Below are 9,602 nucleotides of genomic sequence, written 5' to 3' on the forward strand. Positions count from 1 at the left end.
AGGAGGAGGAGGAGGAGGAGGAGGAGGAGGAGGAGGAGGAGGAGGAGGAGGAAGACACACGTTATCACGAACACAAGGAATATTATGATAGATACACACGCCTCCACAGAGAGAGAGAGAGAGAGAGAGAGAGAGAGAGAGAGAGAGAGAGAGAGAGTCCCACAGTTACTTTCTCTCACTTTTCTTAACTCACTTCAAAAATTTCTGTCTCTCTATCTTCTTATCTTCATTCTCTTCCACTTTCCTTCCACTTATCCACTTCTCCTTTTCAACTTTTTTTTTCGAGTATTCCACCTCTTCCACATTCTCATTATTACCTCCACATCTTCTTCCTCTCTCATTTATCTTCCACCTCTCCACTTCTCTCCATCTTTTTCTTGTACCACCTCTTCCACATCCATCCACATTAAAAATATCACAAATTTCACATATTTCCTCCACTTCTTCCAGTTTCCCTCTCCTCCACACACATCTCTCCATCTTTTCTCCACTTCCCATTCACTTCCAGACAATGTGGAGGTGGAGGTGGAGGTGGTGATGGTGGTGGAGGTGGAGGTGGAGGTGGTGGTTAGTCATTATGTTTCCCATTCATTCTTTTCCTGATCCTTAGCCATCCACACGTCCTCCTCCACTCTCTATCCACCTTCAGTCTGTGTGGTGGAATTTATGTGGATTGGGTGTGATGGAATTTGCTATTTTAATCCTTTTTTCTCTCTAACCTCACCTCCACATCATCCACATGCACCATTCCACCTTAGACAGTGATGTGGAGGTGGTCTGGTGCTATGTGGAGGTAATGTGGAGGAGACTAGCTTTTCCCTCCATTTTCCTCTCACCTCCCTTCCACACGCTTTTCCACACACATACACAGACTTCCACCTTAGACAGTGATGTGGATGTGGTCTGGTGCTATGTGGGGGTGATGTGGAGGTGATGTGGAGGTGGTGTGGAGGTGGTGGTGGTGTGGTGGTCAGTGATTGAGGCCCTTAAGTTGTTTTCCCGGTGTTTGCGCAAAACAAGTTGCTGTTTGGACAGTTTTCAAGATGCGCATGGCAAATATTGAACCGCCGCCCCTCATGCGTGGAAAGAGTAATGGGGGGGGGAGGAGGAGGAGGGAGACGGAGGAGGAAGGGGTGTGGGTCAGGGAGGAGGAGGAGGAGGAGGAGGAGGAGGAGGAGGGGAAGAAAGGAAAGGTTAGATGGAAAAGGTTCAGAGAGGGAAGGGTTGGAGGGAAGAGAGGTTTGGCTTGGAGAGAAGGAAGGGGAGGAGGAGGAGGAGGAGGAGGAGGAGGAGGAGGAGGAGGAGGAGGAGGAGGAGGTAAGTAAAGATGAGAGTGGAAAGTGGTGATAAAACAGGAGGAAGAGAAGGAGGAGGAGCAGGCGGAGGAGGAAGAGGAGGAGGAGGAGGAGGAGCATAAAGAGGAGGAAAAGGAGGAGAAAGAAGACAAAGGAGAAGGAGGAGGAAGAGAAAGAGAAGGAGGAGGAGGAAGATAATATACATGCACTTCAACACACGCACACACACACACACACACACACACACACACACACACACACACACACACACACACACACACACACACACATCATTAACCCTTCTATCAAAATCATCTCCTTTTTTTCACCTATCACTTCTCTAACGCTCCCACACTTACCTCCATCCCAACACTGCCCCAGCACACCTGTCAGGAGAGCCCTAGTTAACCTGTACACACCTGCGAGTCCCGCCCTTAGAGGTGTGTGTGGGTTACCTGGGTTTTGAGGCAGGTGTGTGAGTCGAGGTGTGTTTGTCAGTCTGGCTTCTATTTCACACCTAAATTGTGGCTAACCTTTCCTCTCTTTCTTGTTTTTTCTGGCCTTATTTTGTTTTTGCAGGTGCTGTGTGTCTGTGTGTGTGTCTGTGTCTGTGTGTGTGTGTGCTCTTTTTCTCTACTCTATTTCTCTCTCTCTCTCTCTCTCTCTTTTTTTTTCTCTCTCTATTTCTTTTTCTTTTTCCTCTTCCTTTTCTTCCTTTTCTCCTTTTTTTCTTTTCTTCCTTCTTCTTTTCCTCGTATTCTTTCTAGTTCTTCTTCTTCTTCTTCTTCTTCTTCTTCTTCTTCTTCTTCTTCTTCTTCTTCTTCTTCTTCTTCTTCTTTTCTTCTTCTTCTTCTTCTTCTTCTTCTTCTTCTTCTTTTATTCTTCTTCTTGTCCTCTTTATTTACCAATCTTTCCTCCTCCTCCTCCTCCTCCTCCTCCTCCTCCTCCTCCTCCTCCTTCTGCTGCTCCTCCTCCTCCTCCTCCTCTCTCCTCCTCCTCCTCCTCCTCCTTCTTTTTTCTCTCTTTCGTCGTCCTCCTCCTCCTCCCTCCTCCTCCTCCTCCTCCTCCTCCTCCATCTCTCCACGGTCAACACTGGAGAAAAAGGAGGTATCTCTCTCTCTCTCTCTCTCTCTCTCTCTCTCTCTCTCTCTCTCTCTCTCTCTCTCTCTCTCTCTCTCTCTCTCTCTCTCTCTCTCTCTCTCTCTCTCTCTCTCTCTCGTATAAGTAGATAAGTAAGAGGGGGGAAGATAGAAGTGTGTGTGGTGGAGGGGGAGGAGAGGGGAGGATAGGAGGGGAAGGAGGAGAGAATAGTGTAAAGTGAGGGGAGGAGGAGGAGGAGGAGGAGGAGGAGGAGGAGGAGGAGGAGGAGGAGGAAGAGAGTTGTATGTGAAAAGGTCATTCGTAATCCCGTAGGGTTTTGTTACATAGTGAACAATAACAAGAACATTCTATTACTACTACTACTACTACTACTACTAATGCTACTTCTACTACTACTACTACTACTACTACTACTACTACTACTACTACTACTACTACTACTACTACTACTACTACTACTACTACTACTACTACTACTACTACTACTACTACTACTGGTGTTACTTCATTTGTAGTATAAGCAATAGCAACAACAGTAGTAGTAGTAGTAGTAGTAGTAGTAGTAGTAGTAGCAGCAGCAGTAGTGATATCCAAAACACCACCAAAACACCACCAAAACACACCAACTTTCACCACCAACCACCAGCACCACTAAAACTTCTCTTTAACCACAGTCACATTTCGAATCCCCATCACCACCACCACCACCACCACCACCACCACCACCTTGGCCCTCCTCATCGCGTTCCAGATCTGCGGCAGGCGAGGCTGGAACCAACTTAGGCCATCTTGATCTGACGCAGGAAATAGCTGTACAGGATTGAGTTTTCTTAAGTGAAGCCAAAAATTCCCTTTATACAACCTTCCCTTCCTTTCCCTTCCTTTCCTCTTCCCTTTTTCCTTTCCCTTCTCGCATTGCTAACTTTCCTAACGAGATCTGTTCTTCTCCTCCTCCTCCTCCTCCTCCTTTCGTTTTTTTTCAGTTCTACTTGTTTCCTTTCTTTTTTCCCGCTGGGGTGTGGTTTAACGGGGTTTTTAATGGGGTTTAGTGTGTGTGAGGTTGTTTTGTGGTTGTTTTGAGGTTTTGTGGTTGTTTTGGGTTGTTTTGGTTGTTTTGTGGTTGTTTTGTGGTTGTTTTGTGGTTGTTTTGTGGTTGTTTTGTGGTTGTTTTGGGTGTTTTGAGATTTTGAGGTTGTTTTGGGTTGTTTTGGGTTGTTTTGTGGTTGTTTTGTGGTTGTTTTGTTGTTGTTTGTTTGTGGTTGTGTAGGTTGTTTTGGGTTGTTTTGGTTGTTTTTTTGTTGTTTTGGTTGTTTTGTTGGTTGTTTTGTTGTTTTGTGTTGTTTTGGGTTGTTTTGTGGTTGTTTTGGTTGTTTTGGTTGTTTGTTTAGGTTGTTTGGGTTGTTTTGGTTCGGTTATGTGTTGTTTTCTTTCTCATTTCATATTTTCGTATTTTTTTCCTCTTCATCTTTTTTCCTCTATATTTCCTTTTTCCTCTTCTTTTTTTTTTTTAGTTATTCCCTTCGTTTCATCTTATTATTTCTGTTTAAAATCACTAATGTTATTTTTCCTCTTCCATCTTCATCAATACCCTTCCTTATTTCTCCTTCTACTTCTCGCACCCTCATCTCTTCCTATTTTCTCTATTTTTATTCTCTCTTCTCGTATTTTTCCTTCATTTATTTTCTACTCTTGTGTCTATCTTTATCCTCCCTTTTTTTTATTCCTTTCTTCTATCCTCTTCTACTCTTATTTCCCTCATCTTTATTACCACGTTTCCTTATCTATCTTTCTTACATTATCCATCTGTTTAATCCTTTCATCATCTTTTCTTCTCTCTTTATTCTTTCTTCGTCTATCTATCTTCTTTTCACTCTCCTCTTATTATTACCATCTTTTATTTTCATTTTCATTTTCTTATCCTCCTTTCACCTTCCTCTTCTCATTATTCTTTCTTATGTCTCTTCCATTCTCTTCTCGTATTTCTGTTTTTTTTTTTTTTTTCATCCTCTCTTGTGTCTTTCACTCTCCTTTTCTTTTTCTTCTATTTCCTTATCCGTCCTTGTTATTTCTACCTTCCTCTTCCTATTTTCCTTTATCACATTTTTCTACGGCTTTTCTTCTTCTATTTCCTTATTCTTCGTTATTCTATCTTTCTTTCACCTCCCTCTTCCTCTTCTCCTTATCTTTTATTACATCTCTATCCTCCTTTTATCTTTTTTTTTTTTTAATTCATTTATTTCATTACCATCCGTTCGTCTATGTATCTTCCTCTCACCCCCTCCCCCCCCTCTTCTCCGCGTCCTCTGCAGCGAACCCCTGCAGAAGAAGACTCATATTTACAACCTTAATCTTTATAATTGAAACCACTACCACCACCACCACCACCACCACCAGCTAGTCGATCGCTAGCATGGCTCCCTCCCTCCCTGTCCCTATGCCTCCCTGCCTTGCCTTCCCCTCCAGCGCCCCTTCAGCTACAGGGCCCCACAAAATACTGGCGGAATTTGTATTAGTATTATCAGTAAATTTGCTACTTAACCGGATTGGAATATATATCTTAAAGGAACCATCAGCCTCGTTCTTTTGCCGCTGACACCAAGATGGGCCGTCAGGCAAGGCGAGGGATCTTCTTCTTCTTCTTCTTCTTCTTCTTCTTCTTCCTCCTCTTGGCGTTACTTTCTACACTTCCAGCCCAAATAGCGCAGGCGTCTCTTTCCTGCTTCCTCATTGGCTGGGAGGCGTTGGGCGTGGTTTGAAAGGCCCAATCAGGAAGGAGTGTTTGGTTCTAAGCAGCCAGTGACGTGCACCGCTCTTCGTGTTGCTCTCTCTCTCTTTCTCTCTCTCTCTCTCTCTCTCTCTCTCTCTCTCTCCTAGCTCACTTTTCTCTCAACACCTCCACTCCTCTGCCTCTTTTCAGCTTTAAAACTGGCTCTAAACCTCTCTCTCTCTCTCTCTCTCTCTCTCTCTCTCTCTCTCTCTCTCTCTCTCTCTTGGTCGATACGTCCACTCCACCACCACCACCAGCACCACTCGCCCCTTCTTGTTACAGCCCCGTCAAGCTCAGGGCGGAGAAGTGTGATGAGCGTGTCTAAGGGCGGGGGTAGTGTGTCAGGGTGTAAGGGGAGACCTCTCTCTCTCTCTCTCTCTCTCTCTCTCTCTCTCTCTCTCTCTCTCTCTGGTTTGCTTTGGTTGACTTTTAGCTTCGTGTTGATATTAATGCTTGATTTGTATGTGGCTCTCTCTCTCTCTCTCTCTCTCTCTCTCTCTCTCTCTCTCTCTCTCTCTCTCTCTCTCTCTCTCTCTCTCTCTCTCTCTCTCTCTCTCTCTCTCTCTCTCTCTCTCTCTCTCTCTCTCTCTTTCTATCTCTCTAGCTATCTCTCTCTCTCTCTCTCTCTCTCTCTCTCTCTCTCTCTCGAAATGTGTGAGCGTATGTGTATACCAGAATAAAAAACGTGCAGTAGTGTGTGTGTGTGTGTGTGTGTGTGTGTGTGTGTGTGTGTGTGTGTGTGTGTGTGTGTGTGAGTGTGCGTGCGTCATGTATGTATGTATGAATGTATGTATGCGATTATGTGCGAATCTGGGTTGACGTTTGCATGTGCGTGTATGTGTGTGTGCGTGCGTGTACGTGTGCGTTCAATTACCCTTGTGTGTGTGTGTATGTGTGTGTGTGCGTGTGTGTGTGTGTGTGTGTGTGTGGAGTTCGTGTCAGCGCATGAATTATATCCTGGTTAAACATGGCAGGTAGCAGAGGAGGAGGAGGAGGAGGAGGAGGAAGAGGAGGAGGAGGAGGAGGAGGAGGAGGAGGAGGAGGAGGAGGAGGAGGAGGAGGAGGAGGAGGAGGAAGGGACAGAGAAAGACTCACTCAGACAATAAAAATGATACGCCTTGGGAAGAATAAAGACTTCACGATTGCCACAAGCTAATTAGGAGGAGGAGGAGGAAGAGGAGGAGGAGGAGGAGGAGGAGGAGGAGGAGGAGGAGGAGGAGGAGGAGGAGGAGGTAGAAGAAGATAAGGAGGAAGAAAGACTTAAGGAATATTCAGTACAGAATAAACACAAAATAACAATAATGAAGAGGAGGAAGAAGAAAAAGGAAGAAAATTAGGAAGAGAAGGAAGAGGAAGACAAGGAGGATAAAGGAAGGAAAAGAATGGCGTGATAATGATAAAGAGGAGGAAGAGGAGAAATAATGAAGAAGAAAAGACATAATGAAAAAGAGAAATAATAGAGAAGCGAGGAAAAGAGGAAAGGAAAGAGGAAGAAGAGGAAGAAAATAAAGGATGAAGGAAGAAGAAGAAGAGAAAGTAATTACAGAAGCAGTAAGAGCAGCAGGTGTAGGAGGAAAAGAAGAGGAGACGGAACAAATCTAGAGGAGGAGGAGGAAGAGGAGGAGGAGTAGGAATAGGAGGAGTAAGAAGAAAAAGAAGAGAAAGAGAAGAACGAGAAAGAAGAGGAAGAAAAGAAGAAAGAGGCAACAGAAGAGGAAGTAACAATAATAGCAGCAGGAGGTGACGTAAAAAAGAAAGAAAAGAAGAAGAAGAAGAAGAAGAGAATTAAGAAAGAGGAAACAGAAGAGGAAGTAGAAGAGGAATTAACAACAACAGCAACAGCAACAATAACAAGAACAGGAACAGAAGCAGGTGTGTGAAGAAAGGAAGACAAATGGACACGAGGAATAGAAGGGTACGAAGGAACCAAACCTCGGCTATTCTACTTTTGTCACAGGTAACAGAGGGCGTGCGTCACCGCCCCCACACATCTACCTGTAACTAATGAGGGCCTGGACACTCCTTCCGCCTTTGTCTCCACCTTCCGGGCGCGTGTGTGGCCGCGGGAGGGCGAGAGAACGAGGACCATTGAAGGAAAGCGTCGCGCGGAAAGCCTCACTCACTCGCTCACTCCAATGGGAAAATTTGGCGGGAAATGTTTGTTTTTGTTTTGATTGTGTCCGAATGTGGCGTTCGATTCGTGTGTCTGGCTGTGGCTTCTGCTTCGTTTTCTTTGTTTTTGTGAGGTTTTTGTTAATTTGTGTGTGTTTTTGTGTGTTTGTTTGTCTTAATGCTTAATTTTGTTCCTTTTTTCGTTATCTTTTTATGTTTTATTCATCAATTTTTTTATAATATTTACTTGTTTTTTGTATTATTTTGTTTTTCTCGTGTTTTGATGTTTGAGTGTTCTTGTTTTTCGTGATTTATTTGCATTTAAGTTGAGTTTCAATAAGTTTGTTTGTGTTTCTTTGCACGTCTTCTTTTTGTTTATCTATTTTTGTATTTTTTTTCTATTTTTCATTTCTTTATCCTTCTTTATTGTTTAGTTGTTCTATTTAGCATTTATTTATGTTTTCTTTGTATAATTTTTCTTATTCATTTATTTTCTTTTCCTTCAAGTTTATTTTTTTCTTTTTTTTAGGATTCATTTATTTTTATTGATTTATATTTTATCTATTCATTTTTAGCATTTATTTAGTTTTAGTATTCTGTTTCATTTCATAGTTTAAAGAGTTGATATTAATTAATTGGTTTTTTTCTTATTTTCTTCTGATGTTTTGTCTTTAAACAATTCTCTTAATTTATTTTTCCAATGTTGAGTTCATTTTTTTTTCTTTTTATATTTACTAATTGAATTTTGTAAGATATTTGTGAGTATTCCTTATTTTCTTTTTCTTTTCATATATTTTCTGAACTTTTTAGATAATTCACTTCTTTAACCTCATTCATTCTCTCCTTTCCTTCCTTTTCTTTTCTTTCCTTCTTTCTTTCTTACCACTTATCTTTTCCTGAATTACAATCTCTTCTTTCGTTCTATAAAATATAAATTCTTTGTTTTCTTTACTTTTCCCTTTCTTTCCTTTCTTCCTTTCTCTTTTCTCATTTCCTTTCGTATGTATCTTTACCTTCCTTTTCCTTTCCTAACATTCTCTATTCTTGTTCTCCTATCCTCCTCCTCCTTTACTTCCTCCCTCCTTCTATCCTCCTCCTCCTCCTTTACTTCCTCTTTCCTTCTATCCTCCTCCTCTTCCATCTCCCAAACTTTAAAATCACGACAAACCCCATTCTTCCTCCTCCTCCTCCTCCTCCTCTTCCTCCTCCTCCTCCTCCTCGTCCGGAAACTCAGGATTGTGTGTTTGAATCCGGAAGTCAAAGTGATACGAATTTTCCGCCAAATTAGACGGAATAGGGATTAACCGACGCTAAGAGAGAGAGAGAGAGAGAGAGAGAGAGGAGAGAGCGAGAGAGAGGGAGACACTGGAGAGAGACACGGGCTAGGATGGTGAAGATAGGAGCGGGAATTTCAACCTAAACGTTACCAGAAGCGCTTGAGGTATTGTCCGCGTGGGTTTGGGCGGGGCAGGGGTGGGGGAAGTGGGTAGGGTGGGGGTAGGGTGGGCAGGGTGGGTAGGGTGAAGGGTGAGGGAGGAACAATAGGGTTGCGGCGAGGGTGACCAAGGAAGGGGCTGGTTAAGGTGACGCCGCCTCCTCTTCTTTCTTACCTGTTTCTTTTGATGCCTTACTACTTACCTGGCTAAGTTGGTTGGCTCTCTCTCTCTCTCTCTCTCTCTCTCTCTCTCTCTCTCTCTCTCTCTCTCTGCTTTTCGTGGTTTGATTTTTTTTTTTTTCGTTTTCTTTCCTTCTTCTTTTTCAATTTCTTTTATTCTGTTACTTTTCTTTCCTTTTTTTATTTAGTTATTTTTTGTGTTTTTATCTTTACTATTTTTTTTCCAGCCCGTCTCTCTCTCTCTCTCTCTCTCTCTCTCTCTCTGGTTACTTTTTTCCTTGTTATATTATTTTTTCCTCTTATCATTGCTCATTTCAATTTGCCTCTTCATTTTTCTTGCTTTTTCCCCTTTTTCTGTTTATTTTCACAATTCTCCCTCCCCCTCTCTCTCTCCTTTACTCAGACACGCGTCCGCAAAACCACATTCTGTCTTTCTCTCTCTCTCTGGTTCCCTCCATCTGTCTGTTTCTCTTTCTTCCCTCCTTCCCTTTCTCTCCATCTCTCACCTGCTCCTCCACAATGGTTCCCCGCGCCCCTGCCTCCCTCTGTGACCACCCTGGGACTCGGAGAAAAGCCTCCCGTGGGCGTTATTTGAAGCGTGAAAATGTTACTGGAGTTAATGAAGGGAATGGTGGTCGCCGCGGGAGCTTTCGGCGCGACACACTTCGGCGTTCTGGGGCTTACTGGGAGTCACTTTGGACCCCGCGAATTG

The sequence above is a fragment of the Portunus trituberculatus genome, chromosome 5, assembly GCF_017591435.1.
Source record: "Portunus trituberculatus isolate SZX2019 chromosome 5, ASM1759143v1, whole genome shotgun sequence".
In the NCBI taxonomy this organism is placed as follows: domain Eukaryota; kingdom Metazoa; phylum Arthropoda; class Malacostraca; order Decapoda; family Portunidae; genus Portunus; species Portunus trituberculatus.